Consider the following 13,666-nt stretch of genomic DNA (forward strand, 5'->3'; position numbering starts at 1 on the left):
AGAATGAAATAAAATCAATGTAGCTAAATGTGGATTCTTCTTTCGAAAGCAATGTAAAACGGGGATCCCAAGATTAGCATGCATATGTTTTAAAATCTTTTTGATACAGATAAAAAAGTTAAAAAGAATAATAAAATGGAATCAAATAAATTGTATCAACTTAAAAAAAATAAAAAAAAAATATAAAGAAAAATAACAAAACTAAATTTAACACAAAGTTACATAACAAAAAAAAATGAAATTTAATAGAAAATATATAACAAATATAAAATTCTATATATAGTTGAATAATTTTTAACAAAATAAAGTTAAAAACATTACCAAGATACTTCAAAAGTCCCCCAAATATTTAACTAGAACGATTTTACAATCTCTCTGAAACCTACTGGCATTTAAAATGAAAACCTGTTAAGCGTTGCCTCAACACTTGGGCAAGACATTAGTTTTTGCCCTGCATCAATCGAAAAGTGTTCAATATTAGAAGATACCCGAGTAGATAGAAACATCTAATGGATAGCACATTCGGTTAATACTGAGTGAATTACTGAGAAACAAAAGCTGATATTGGTTTGATTCATATAAGAGGCGGTAAAATATCAGAAACAAACGCAAAATCTAGCATAGTGAATTGCTTTATAATAGCTCGTTAAGATATTACAAGATCAAAACAACAACAGACAAGACAAGTTCCTGAGTGTACTCTTAGGACGAAACTTAAAATATGGGAAATGTCTATGGTAAAAACCAATTGGAATGCCACGGATACATCCAGACAAGCAAAAAGATTTGAAAGACCTAGTACAGCAAAAGCCAGGACCATACTAAATTTAAACAAGAGAGACCTGAGGGTAATAGCGGGCCTGGGTCACTACTCCAGTAGGTACCATCTACACAAGATTGGAAAAATCCCAATCATCTGAGTGTCGTTTTTGCCAAGGTGAAAACGAAACCGCTGAACATTTACTCTGCAGCTGTGTAGAGCTATCCAATCAAAGGTTGTCAATATTTGGAAAAGGGTTATTAGAGCCCTTGGAAGTTTGGTAAAGTAATCCTAACAGGGTAATAGACTTTATAAAACGAGTTGTGCCTAGTTGGGATCGACTGCTATATCAACCAATGTCCATCACAGATCAATTGTGACAGGATAATCGATTAGCATTAAATTAAATATGGGTCATACCACAATTTTTCTAAATAATGGGCGCAGTAGTTAAGGGCTCTACAGATGAGGAGAAAAAAACAGACACGATTTTTCGACAATTTCTTGAAAAAAAATGCCAACATCCAGCATCGAACCTATGATCTTAGGATTCAGAGGTAGCGATTATTACCACTCAACTGTGGCTCACTGTTGTGAAAATCATTAGGGAATAAGAGCAAAAGATTCTTCATTTCCACAGCTCAGAAAGAGACACATGGCGAGGCCGGATCACAACGTCCGAGGCCATACTGTCCCGGTCGTTAAGTCACGTATTTTTACGAAATAACGTCCAAAATTATGGATGTGTCATAAAATCATAAATGCCTTTTTTGTTAGATTTCGTGGCATATCGGCTCTGATCGAAAATATGCTAGTTCATCATACAAACTGGAAGTTTTTGAATTTCTGATAGAATCTCTAAATGTTTGTCAATGAAAAATATCTAATAAAATAAACATAAAAATTGCATCTTTTCAAGATACGTGAGAAGAAATTCATGGAGAAACCCTGGAGAAAATCATTGATAAATTTTTGGAGAATTGCTATAGAAAAACTCCTGAAAAAAATTTGGAGGAATTTCTCCAAAAATATCGAAAAAATATATATAATAAGAAATACAAGCATAACTTATGTAGCAAACCCTGAAGGAATATTCTTTTTGATCCTTTAAAGAACCCCATGAGGATTTTCGGAAGGAATTTCTGCGGAAACCCGTGGACCAGTTTCAGGATATTTTTTGGGAAACTCATAGGAAAGTCCCAGGGAAAATTCCTGGAAGAATCCCAGAAGAAATTTTCACAAAAATTGGGCGACGTAAAAGTTTAGAACTATTAAGAATATACATATATATTTTAATATGCAAAATCATAACGTTCTGCAATTTACACCATTAAGTGAAATCTTACAGCAAATACAAATGTTCGTGCTAAATTCGGGACACAAAAATTTACATGTGCAACATACAGATTTTTTACGGGGTCTGACTGGATTTACGGAAACTCGGTGTTTTTGGCTTTCAGTCACAGTTTCAAAATACAGACAAATACAGATTTTCTAAAATCCTGATACAGATTTTTGGAAAAATCATCTGGCATCCTTGCGTTAGTGTTTCGATATAATGATTGGTTACAAAATCTGCCTTCTGTAATAATCAAATTGAAATAAAAAAGATCAAAACCAATTCCATGAAGTTTCACGCGAAGTGATTCACAATGGCTTTCGATTAAATTCCTAAAAGAGATGTTTCCTGACGCTTAAAGCAGCATTGTAGAAGAATCATGTTCATTAATCTGCCTGCCCAAGTAACACTTTCAAGCCAAATAGAACTGGTTTTGGTGAATCTTGAAACAATTATAAAATCAGAATAAATTTATTTTGGTTTTATGACGGCTTTCCGAATTTAAGCAAAGCTATCATGACTTCAAATTGTTGCTTGGTTCATCAGACTACTTCAAGTGGCATTGGAAGCATTGGAAAAAAATGTTATTAAGTGTACTTCTTAACTACTCCATGTATGCGACATCGTTATGAATTATCCTTTGCTTTCAATAAGCATTTGAACTTGTTTTCCAATGTAAGGTACACCGGGGCAAGTTGAAACGGGTGGGGCAAGATGAAACACGAAGTTTTGAAATAGATTTCAATACATTTTGGAAATTTATAATTCGCTAAAAGATTGTTTGAATCAAAAACTATGTGTTATGGCGATTGAACTGTTTATTATCATTAGAAAACATAATGTTAACCCGCTGTTTCATCTTGCCCCACCCGTTTCAACTTGCCCCGGTGTACCTTATCAAGGAAAAAACATGTAAAAATCAGATCTCCAGAAAAAAGTATTGTTGAACCTTCGATGTTGATTTGAATTTTTTTTATTCTTGATTGGAATTGAATATTTATGCCATGATTTTTCGAAGATCATGAATATTTTGTATCAAAATCCTTTCACTGAAAACTTGGCACATTCTTGACTAACCTTGCAAACTTCAAAGAATTTTCGACAGAATTCTTGAAAATCATTGTAAAATGCTTGAGGAATCGATTGAGATACAAAAAAAAATTATGATCATCGATATATTAAAAAAAAACGATTAAAAAGGGAAACAATCAGTTCGGTAACACTAGTTTACAGCATTTTCGAACTCGGTAAGCTGATGATTGTTTTTGGTGTAAAATCATGCCCTGAGTTCGAAAACGCGAAGGAAAAAAATTACAGTAGAGCGGAAATTTTTTCGACTTTCCATACAAGGTTGATGATTTGAAATCGATTTTTGTTCTATTTTTAGGCAAAGTTGCTCACTTCACACATCTCATTCTCCGTAATCTATGCTCCGATTGAGCTGAATTTTTTACTGTAACTCGCCTACATATGATATGTCAAATAAACGTTGAAAAAGATTTTTTTAATTATTTTTTTCTTATTGAAAAAAATACATTTCTTCATATATTTTTGGAAATTTTGCTTAAATTTAAGGAGATCGTCCCCAAATCTCGCCAATATCTTGAAGTTCATCAATCTGACGCAAAACCTGCATTCAGATGATCGAATGGTATTATATTCAGCTTTTAATTTATGGAAAAAGATTTAAAATTGGTTGAACAAAACGCAAGATATTTGAATTTTATTAAATTCCATATTTTAAAAAGTTGTAAAACTCGATATTGAGCTAAAACTCAAAAACTGTTCTACTTTAAATTTTTTGAAGCACGGTTTCGAAATCAGCGCAAAATTATGCTTCAAAAATTTTGGTCGTTGACAGGAGTTCACGACTTTCGTTTTATTTTGTAAACTAGTGTAATCATCTGTTTTTGGAAAGGACGACTATGGGCTTGCAGAAATAATAAGAGTTTTCATACCTTACCAAAAATTTACAGTAATGGTAAGCGAAAGTAGATAAATATCGTAAATATATGCAGTAAAATCAAATTAAATTACAGAAAAATAAAAAAAATGGTTTTTGTGATACACGCTACAGGGCATTTTATTTTATTATTGTACAAATTGGGCCGAAGGGTCTCAGATTTTCATAATTTTTTTTTTCCACAGGTAGGGCTTATGGATAAATGAATAAAAAAATGAGATAAATTCAGGATCGCCTGTTTTTCCGGAGAACTTAGGTGGAAATTTCTTGTTTTCCCCTGACACTACTTACTTTGAAAATCATAACTCAAGAACGAAGCATCGTAGAAACAAAGTTTTTTTTTTAGAAAATGAAATCAATTTTCTAAGAAATCCAAAAAAAAATATAAACTGGGCAAAGCTTTCCACAAAATTTTGCACAGTTGAGAAAATTCGTAAAGAAAAGCTGGAAAAACTATGTCCGAACTCGTGGAAAATTTTCGAAGAAATATTTTGGTGAAGGTTGTTTCATAAGCTTTGATTGCTGAAATTTTTGAAATGAACTTTTTTCGGTTTTGAGTTATTCTTTCATTTTCACAAAAAAACTTAGTTTCTATGATGCTTCGTTCTTGGGTTATGATTTTTCAAAGTAAGTAGTATCAAGGGAAAACAAAAAAAAATCCACCTGAGTTTTCCGGGAAAATAGGCGACCCTGAATTTTTCTCAATATTTTTTTTTGTTTATATATCTATGAGCCGTGCCTGTGGAAAAAGTTTTATGAAAATCTGAGACCCTTTGGCCATAACCCGTACGGTAATAAAAAAAAATCCCCTACAGCTAAGGCAATTCGGTAATATTGAGCATTCCAACCAACATGTTTGCTGTATAAGAGCATTATAAGAGCATTTTTCACAATAAGAAGAAGGCTAGCATTTGGTTCTTTGTGTATATGCAGATGTCCTTGAAATAAGTATCCACGGGTGGTAAATCATGATCATATACGAGCATTAAAAGCCCTTTTACTAGACCGTTTTCTTCGTAAGCTATTATGTGGCTGTTTTCGTTAGTAGGGCTGGCTTCAAAGGATTCAAAATTCCGTCAAGTTCGAAAATCAAAATCCCCTTGCTTTTATCAACCAGAAGAAAACCCATATAATCCCACTAGGCGTTTCAATCACTGTTTTTGTTTACACCCGGTAAATAGATGCAGTGCACTGCCTGCCTGAAAAGCTTTAATTCGAAATTACGCCTCATGGGGAGCAAATCCAACGGAAACCCCGTAGGCTTCCCGTCGTCCCCACCACCACCACAACAAGGGAGACTAGAGTTCAGGGCGAAAGTGCAATGTTCTGTACTTTCAATCAGAATGGGAAGGGCGTCAGGACAAGTGGCGTGGTGTAAGTCGATTTCATTCGGTTGCACTTTGGTTGATTGAAGGCTTTGCTAGGGAGTTGGGATAGGTTAGGTTCAGCACGACGGCAGCGAGGTTGTTCGGCGATGACTTGGCTGCCGAAGAGGTCATCGACTTGAACCCGGAGAAATCGTTTGGATTTTTTTTTTCAGTGGAGGATTTATAAACATTCTGGTGGTAGCCCACCACCGCCGCCCGGTGGCGCGGTGGTTAGCCACTGCGGCGGTGTGGGAAAATATGGAAATTGAACTCGATTGGCCTATTGCGTGATGGTACGCGCAAATGGCGCAATAGAACGAAAGTACTAATGCATATTCTGGTCATTGTTGAATGAATGATGGGTTGATAATGTATTTACAGGTTATTGACATGGCGGCTTTGAGAACTTTGCATTCGAATCTTACCTTTTGCCTCTATTTGATGCCCATAGATTGCGATTAATCTGGAAGAAAAGAAACGAATAAAAGATTCATTAGAATGAGGTTCACTCCAAATGCAGAAAAGTTGTAAAACGAGCTTTCTTTGTACCCAACCGCACACCGTTCGCAGGTACCTGCCCGACACTACTGCTGTTAGCATTCATAACGGTATCCTTCGGACGCTGACTACGATGACGGTACCTCAGAGTGCATCTGCAAACTGCACATGGGTCTGAATGCACGGACCGAAAAGAACGGGATTTTCGAATTCCTCACACCTCACACAGCAGGACTCGGACACACAAGAACAGTACGAGAAACTGGTAGGTATTTCTTCTCAATGGAATGGAATAGAGCACAGTCAGGGAGAACGTGCTCGTAAAACGGACTTGGAAACTGGGACCATGTTTACCGAATGCACGGGACCTCCTTTGTTTTACAACTTTATTTGTGTGGTCACGTTCGTTTTGTTTTTCGGTTTTCTAAGGATTAGAAAATGAAGGATCCGTATCAAATTTTCCACTGTTTTTTATTGCTGTTAGAAAAAGATATGAAAGATGTTTTCTTAAGAAATGCAACAGTTTGGAAGTCACGTCGGAAGTTTTGCAAAGGTAAAATATAAAATCTAACAATGTGCACAATTGAATAAATTTAGCATCAAATTCAAAAGATCCATCAATCAAACATCTTGAAAATCTGATCATTTTTGATGCATTACGGCAATCGTTAATGCAGCGGAGTTAAAGCTACTTACAACATGGAAAATATGCTTCTGTATCCAAGCTTTCAGCAAAAATGAACGGAAATTAAAAAAAAAAAAAAAAAAAAATAAAAAAAAGAAATAAAAAAAACAATGTGATTTATGTAACTCTCTATTTCATTATATTTCAATGTTAATCAGTATTTAATTGCTTGATGTAACGGCAGTTCATATGTTTAGAAGATTTCTGAGAATACAACAATCCGGAATCAAATAACAAATACAGAATAATTAGAGCAGAAATATATCATATTTTATGGATTTGAATTATACAATTATTTGTTGCACCGCTCAACATTTTATGGGATCACAAAGTGAAGGTTTGGGGCTGTCCATAAACCACGTGGTCACATGAGGGGGGGGGGGTTTGGCCAATGACCATTTTGTATGGACAAATAAAAATTTTTGTATGGACAAAAGACCACGCGGGGGAGGGGTTCAAAAGTCCCAAAAAAATGACCACGTGGTTTATGGACAGCCCCTTTATTTTGTTCGTAAAAAAAATATATTTCTCCAGATGTTAAGCTTTTACACTTAAGTTCTAAAATGATCTGGAACCTTCCATAAACAACTCATACTGTTGGTAGGGAAGGGGGGTTGGACAAAGTGTACGCTCCATACAAATTTCAAAAAGTTTGTATGGAAAAAGTCTACGAGAGGAGAGACCACCACAAACCCCCCAATCCAACCCAGAGATGGTTGAATTGAATCTACGTAGTTTTTGGACAGTGCCTAACTTGAAATACGCTGCAACTAATATTGATCATGCGAATGATTCTGGAATTACACAAATAATTTCTTCAGCGATTTCTTTAAGAGATTCAGGATTCATCTTGAGTATAACTCAAAAATTCCAACTAAAGTGCTCAAGTGGTTTTCCAAAACCTCTTCCCATGCATTTCCACAGACATCCCATCTGGATTATTTTCAGGCCTTGTGAAATTGCCCGAAATATAGATTTGTTTACGAAATGATGCTGCCCAAGTAACACACTTGTCACCGAAGAGTCACGGCGGCGCAGGTTTTTGTTGCGCAGAAGTTACTGCGACTTACTTTTAGCAAGTTAGTATTTATTTGTTAGAAGTAAGTCATAGTAACTTCTGCGTAACAAAAACCTGCGCCGCCGTGACTCTTCGGTGACAAGTGTGTTACTTGGGTGGATGTTCGGCCATGATTCCCTGTCACGAAGTCCTTTGAAGAATCAGGTGGCAATTTTAAACTCCTTAATCGATTCAATTTCTAAATCATAGTTCGAAAACGTGAAAAAAAAACTTACATTGCTGAGGTTTTGGTTCGTTGCACCAAAATTTCTGAGTTTTCTGATAAAAAAAAAACATGTAGTTCCCTTCACCCGGAGTCCCTGAAAACATGAAATAACTTATATATTTGCATAGCATATTAATTACACCAAAGCTCTATTGTTGCCTTTGAATGTATTTTTTTCTGAAAACTACAATCTATAAAAAAAATCATAATGTGGTTCGAAAGTTATGTTTTTTTTATAATTTTATGTTTTTAAAAAACTTGATGTTTTAGACCACCCTGTCCTATCTTATCCACAAATCTCCCACCTTGAGGGGAACTTGCCACCTGAGCCGACATTCTGATACTACTCCATCCTGAAACTGATCACCTCAATGACGAAAAAATAAAAAAAAATAAAATATCGGAGATCCACTAGATCGATTATTTATGGAAAGGCTGTATAAGAATATCTTCAAATAATCCAACTTGATGCTATCTTAAAACATTTGCTCAACTATATTTTGAATAAAACCATAAAAATAATCAGATAACCAGCTTTATGGATCAAAAGGCCTGAGCCAGTGAAAAGAGAGAAAACCAGATAACTTTTAAAAATAACACAGCGCAACATTTTTTTGTCTCAAGAGCAAACTTATGTGTCTCCGAAGGATTTTGGGCCGTTGAATCCGAATCCGGGCTCAGATTTGCTCTAACACGTCACAATTTTGAGCTATACCTCAATTTATAGGGCAAAATATGCGATTTTGGGCTTTTTTGACTACAAGCCATTCAGCTTGGAAATATTTATTTTAAGCAATCAAAAGGTTAATTGGTCAAATAACATCTAAATTAACGACTCATGCAAAATATTTCGTTTTACCTAATCAAATTTGATAGATTTAAGCATTTTATGTTAGTATGAAAACTTGCATGCAACTTTTGGAGGATGACTTGTATGGGAAATGCCGTACCTAACATAAATCGCTTAAAACTATCAAATTCGATTTGGTAAAACGAAATATTTTTCATGAGTCGTTAGTTTAGATGTTAATTGACCTATTAACCTGTTGATTGCTTAAAAAAAATATTTCCAAGCTTAATGGCTTGCAGCCAAAAAAGCGCAAAATCGCATATTTTGCCCTATAAATTGAGGTATAGCTCAAAATTGTGACGTGTTAGAGCAAATCTGAGCCCGGATTCAGATTCAACAGCCCAAAATCCTTCGGAGACACATAAGTTTGGTCTTGAGACAGACAAAAAGTTAATTTCTGTTACGCTGTGTAATAGAGATTTTTATCAAAAAATAAAACACAAATTGGTTTCGAAATCACGATAAATGAATTCTGCATAAAGATTTCCCATAAGTGTATTCAAGATCAATAATTAAAAATGATTCCAATTATTGCTCCAAACAATCTGCTGGTGATTTCCTGATAAAATCACAGATAGAACTCCAATACGGTTTTAGGGAAATAAAAAAAAATAAAACCTTTTTCATGAAACAACCTATATCTTCTATTGATTTCTCTGATGATTGGTTTGGGATCTCAAGTAGCATTATTGGATCACACAGATTCAAGGAGGTGCGTAAAACTATCATTAAATCGTAATGTAATCAACAAGGTATTATGTCAGATTTAAAAGCCATCACTAAAATTACCCATTCAATGCGTGAGATAGGTTCTGCGGTTTTTTAAGGAAGGTTTTGATGGTTTTTCAATAAAATTGCTCTTAGATTTGGCAACGAATTCCACAAGGACTAGAACAATAATTTGTACCGAAGCTTTCTCGTAGATTTTCTAAAAAAAACATCTACAGATGCTTTATCAAGAATACACTTTAGAAATTCCTTTGCAAGGTTTATAAGGAATCATGGAGGTTGCAAAATTTTGTATAATTGAGAAATAATTTTAGTAGACGGGAAGGTAATAAGTCGAAGCTTTTTGTGTTTTTTTTTTTATTTTCTAAATAGTAATTTGAAAGTAGTTCTCTCACAATCATTGTTTATGTAAAATAATTAGAAAGTTTTTTATCTGTATTAACGAGATTTTTAGCCCTAGGCATGTTCATCTCAGCACCCACGCTTTACTTCCCTTTCGAAGGAAGAACTCATATTTTGTGAGTTTGTCGGGTGTGGGATTCGATCCCAGGTCCTCGGCGTGATAGTCACGTGCTTTAACCATCACACCAGGTCCGTTTCCATCGTAATTAGAAAGTTAAATATAAGATTTTCCTACTTCCAACCGTTCTCAAACTACAATCAATTTGGATGTTTTAAAAAAACAACAAAATCTAAAAACCTTCTGAAATGTTACGTCAAATTTTTGGGTTCTACAATTCGAGTCAAACATGACGTGTATTTTTTTTCAGATATTCGAATAATCGGATCACTTTTCATATTTTAGGAACTAATGAAAAGAACCAGTTGGATTATTTGCTACTAACTGCGTTTTAAAATAGCTTGTCCGTAAATAATGGTCAATTAATTACTGGCCGAAATTGAATTTTAAAAGGACATTGCTGACCTCCTGAAGATCTTCTTTCCAACAATTTGCAGAACTCAACTCAAAATCCATTTGCTTGATTTTGTTTTAGAGTAACAGAATACAAAGGGTAAAACAGATTGTTTTTTACTTAGGTATAACGTGAGAAATTTGTAACTGTCCGGGAATTCCGATTGGACAAAACATGTTGTTTGGGTTATGAAGTTCTTTGTATTTACAATGTTTAGCGCTTTATTTCAGACAAATCAGTTAAAAATCCAAGAAAAATACTCAATATTTAGCAACGCAAAAACAAATTGAATCGCCTTAAACATACTGGGTTGAAATAAAGACATTTCGTACCACAGCTTTGGATGTTCCTGCATCGCAAGTGCATCAGATCTTTTGTTTTTGTGACTTTTGTGGATTTTGAGAAACTTCTTGCATGTGGTATTTTTTCATACAAGCGTGAGCCACCCTAGGCGTATGATGAAAACCTTATACTCTTCTTAAAAAAATAGAATGCAATGCTCGATAATGGTTTGTTGGATTAAAATGATGTCTTCGAAGATGTTGCAGGAATTACTTCAAAAATTCCTTCAGATATTTTGTACAGCAATTAATTATAGGAACCCCATAATTAGGAAATATTTCAAAGATTTCCTTAGAAGTTTTTCTGGGTTTCCATGAAATTTTCCCAGGAAAAATATCTATACAGAAAACAATCCTCCAAGGATACGTTTGGATATTTTATGGACTACTCGAGGCTCCAACATTCCTGAGCAAGCCTCCATGGAAATGACTTCAGTCTTACCACCTAAAAACATTTTTGAAAAAAAACCTGCTGAATTTCTAAACGAATCACTAGTGAAGATTCTTGAAAAAAAAGTAGCAATTACTAAATGAATTCCGAATTTTTTTTGTTGAAATATCTGAAGGAATCCAAAGAAAATTCCTGAGAAACTTAAAGGAGGATATTGTAAAGAATTTTTTTGCAGAAATACACGAAGAAACTTCTGGTCGCAGAGGCTCTTAAGAAAGTTTTAGCAGAATTCCTGGTGAAATTCGTACTTTTTTTAAGGAATTTATGGAGGAATCCATAGAGAAATTCCTAAAGGTATCCTTTGGACGACATCCTGGGGGAATTCCTGGGAAAAATAAACACAAATACTTGACGGAACTTCTGAAAAAAAAATCATTCTATGAATATTTTCAAGAATCTGTATGTTTACATGGAGGAATTTCTAATAGATTCTCTAAAGATGGAGCAAAGTTTTTTAATAGAATTCATGGATGAACCTCTGAAGGAACACCGAACAAATTCTGAAGGAATCCCTGGAGGACTTTCTAAAACTTTCAGAAGAAATCCCTCGGAAAAGAACTTTTTTTGAAGGAAAATCTGAAGAAATCCTTGGAGAAATTTCTATGGGAAAGGTATGTAAGAAATTAGGAATCGTTGGAGGAATTTCTGAATTTTGAAAGATTTTATGAAGAAATTCCTTAATTTCTAAGGGAATAAGAGGAAGGTTTTCTGAAAGAATTTCTGGAGGAATAAGGAAAAGAATCCATGAATTTACTTTACGGGAACTCATAAAAGGGTTTTTAATTGAATTTTTGATAACATTCCTGCGAGAATCTCTGGAGAAATTACTATAATTACTAGAATCCCTAGACGAATTTCTGAAGGTAATTTTTGGAAATTTCAGAAGGAATCTGAGTTTATTTCTTCTTTCTTTTTCTTTTTTCTGTATTAAGGAGATTTTTAGTCCTACGCTAGTTCATCTCAGGACCCACGTTTTACTTCCCTTCCGAAGGAAGAATTCACATTTTGTAGGTTTGTCCGGATTGTTCGATCCCAGGTCCTCGGCGTGATAGTCATGTGCTTCAACCATCACACCAGATCCGCTCCACATCTGAGTTTCTGATTTTTTAAAGAAATTCATGCAAGGTTTTTCCAAAGAATCACTGGAGGTATTTTTGAATGAATCCTTTAAGTTCCTAAAATGTTTTCTAGAGTACTATTCACATTCTGGTAGAATTACCAGAGGAAGTTCTTAAGAGACCTGAAAAATTTTTGAAGAAATTCATGGAGGAATATCTGGAGTAATCTATGCTGGATTTACTTAACGAATTCTTGGAGATATTTTTGAACAGATTAGTGATAGATTTTCTGAAAGTAATTCATGCAAAAATTTCGGAAGCAATCCATGAAAAGCTTTCTGAAGAAGTTTTGGAAGACAATATCGAAAGAAATTCAGGAATCTAAAGTTGTGCAAGAACTTTTGGATGAATTTCTTAAGGATTTTTTTTAAAAACCTCAGGAATTTCTCAAGGAAATAAAAAATAAATGAAGTTCCTGGAAGAATTTCTCAAAAAATGTTTTTTATAAAGTAACCTGTGCCACTACTACGTAATCTCTAGAGAAACCTCCGGGAACCTCTTGAGAAGTTTCTTAAAGAACCCCTGGTGGAATTCCGAAAAATTGGATAAAGAAAATTTCCAATTCAATCTCAAAAAGATATTTTATAAGAAAAAAAAATCCCTGAAAGAAAACAGTACTGAAAAAATTCCTGATCGAGTCTCTCAAGGAAAAGCTTTAGGAATCCATACTTCTGAAGAGTTCCCTGGAAAAGTACCTGAATGCGTTTCACCAGAAATTTATAAAGAAATTCATGGAGGAAATTGGAGAAAACTCTTAAGATGGATGTTTCCAAGTGAAGTCATTGAAAAAATCTGGAGAAATCTAATGTTAAATTACTAAACACTTGAGTAAATTACTAGAATAACTCTTATAACCCCTTGAGCAATTACTAAAGCAACCTTTTTAAATATAGAATAGGTAAAATTTTGCCAAACATTAATAAATAAGGACTGTATCGTTAATTATGAGTACACCTAAAATTTGCTGTATCTGAAAAATAATGTAAGACCTTATGCTTTCAGATAAATGGCAGAATTGGTTTCTGGAGACATTCCTTCCGGTATATTTCGACGTTTGCCAAACCAACAGATTTTCGAATCTTTACGCAAAAAATCGATTTCGCCGAATTCGGAAGACCAGTGCAACGCTTCACAGTCAAAAACTGTGCCCCTTGAAATGTCTTGTTGTCCAATTTGACATACGTTTCATCATCCATGATTATGCACATGTAATTTTTGCGCAAATCATCGTCGTATAGTTTCCGAGCCCGAGTTTTCACATAATCCGCCAGAATTTGACTGTGTTTTGGACATTTCTGTTTTGGGTAGGTCTTCAGGGAATTACGCTCCTTGGCGGGCTGAACCATAACAATAGTCGTTCCACACTTT

The 13,666-nt window shown here is 34.5% G+C and overlaps 1 protein-coding gene across 2 annotated transcripts in view; it reads right to left on the minus strand.

Moving 5' to 3' along the window:
- LOC109410770 (PR domain zinc finger protein 1) overlaps positions 1-13,666 on the minus strand; it is a 209,200-nt gene that overhangs the window by 149,183 nt on the left and 46,351 nt on the right. For both annotated transcript variants that reach the window (XM_019684297.3, XM_019684295.3), the window contains exon 2: positions 5,855-5,892. The gene's annotated coding sequence lies outside the window, so the exon portion shown is untranslated. The remainder of the gene's footprint in view (positions 1-5,854; positions 5,893-13,666) is intronic.

Source organism: Aedes albopictus, chromosome 2, assembly GCF_035046485.1.
Source record: "Aedes albopictus strain Foshan chromosome 2, AalbF5, whole genome shotgun sequence".
In the NCBI taxonomy this organism is placed as follows: Eukaryota; Metazoa; Arthropoda; class Insecta; order Diptera; family Culicidae; genus Aedes; species Aedes albopictus.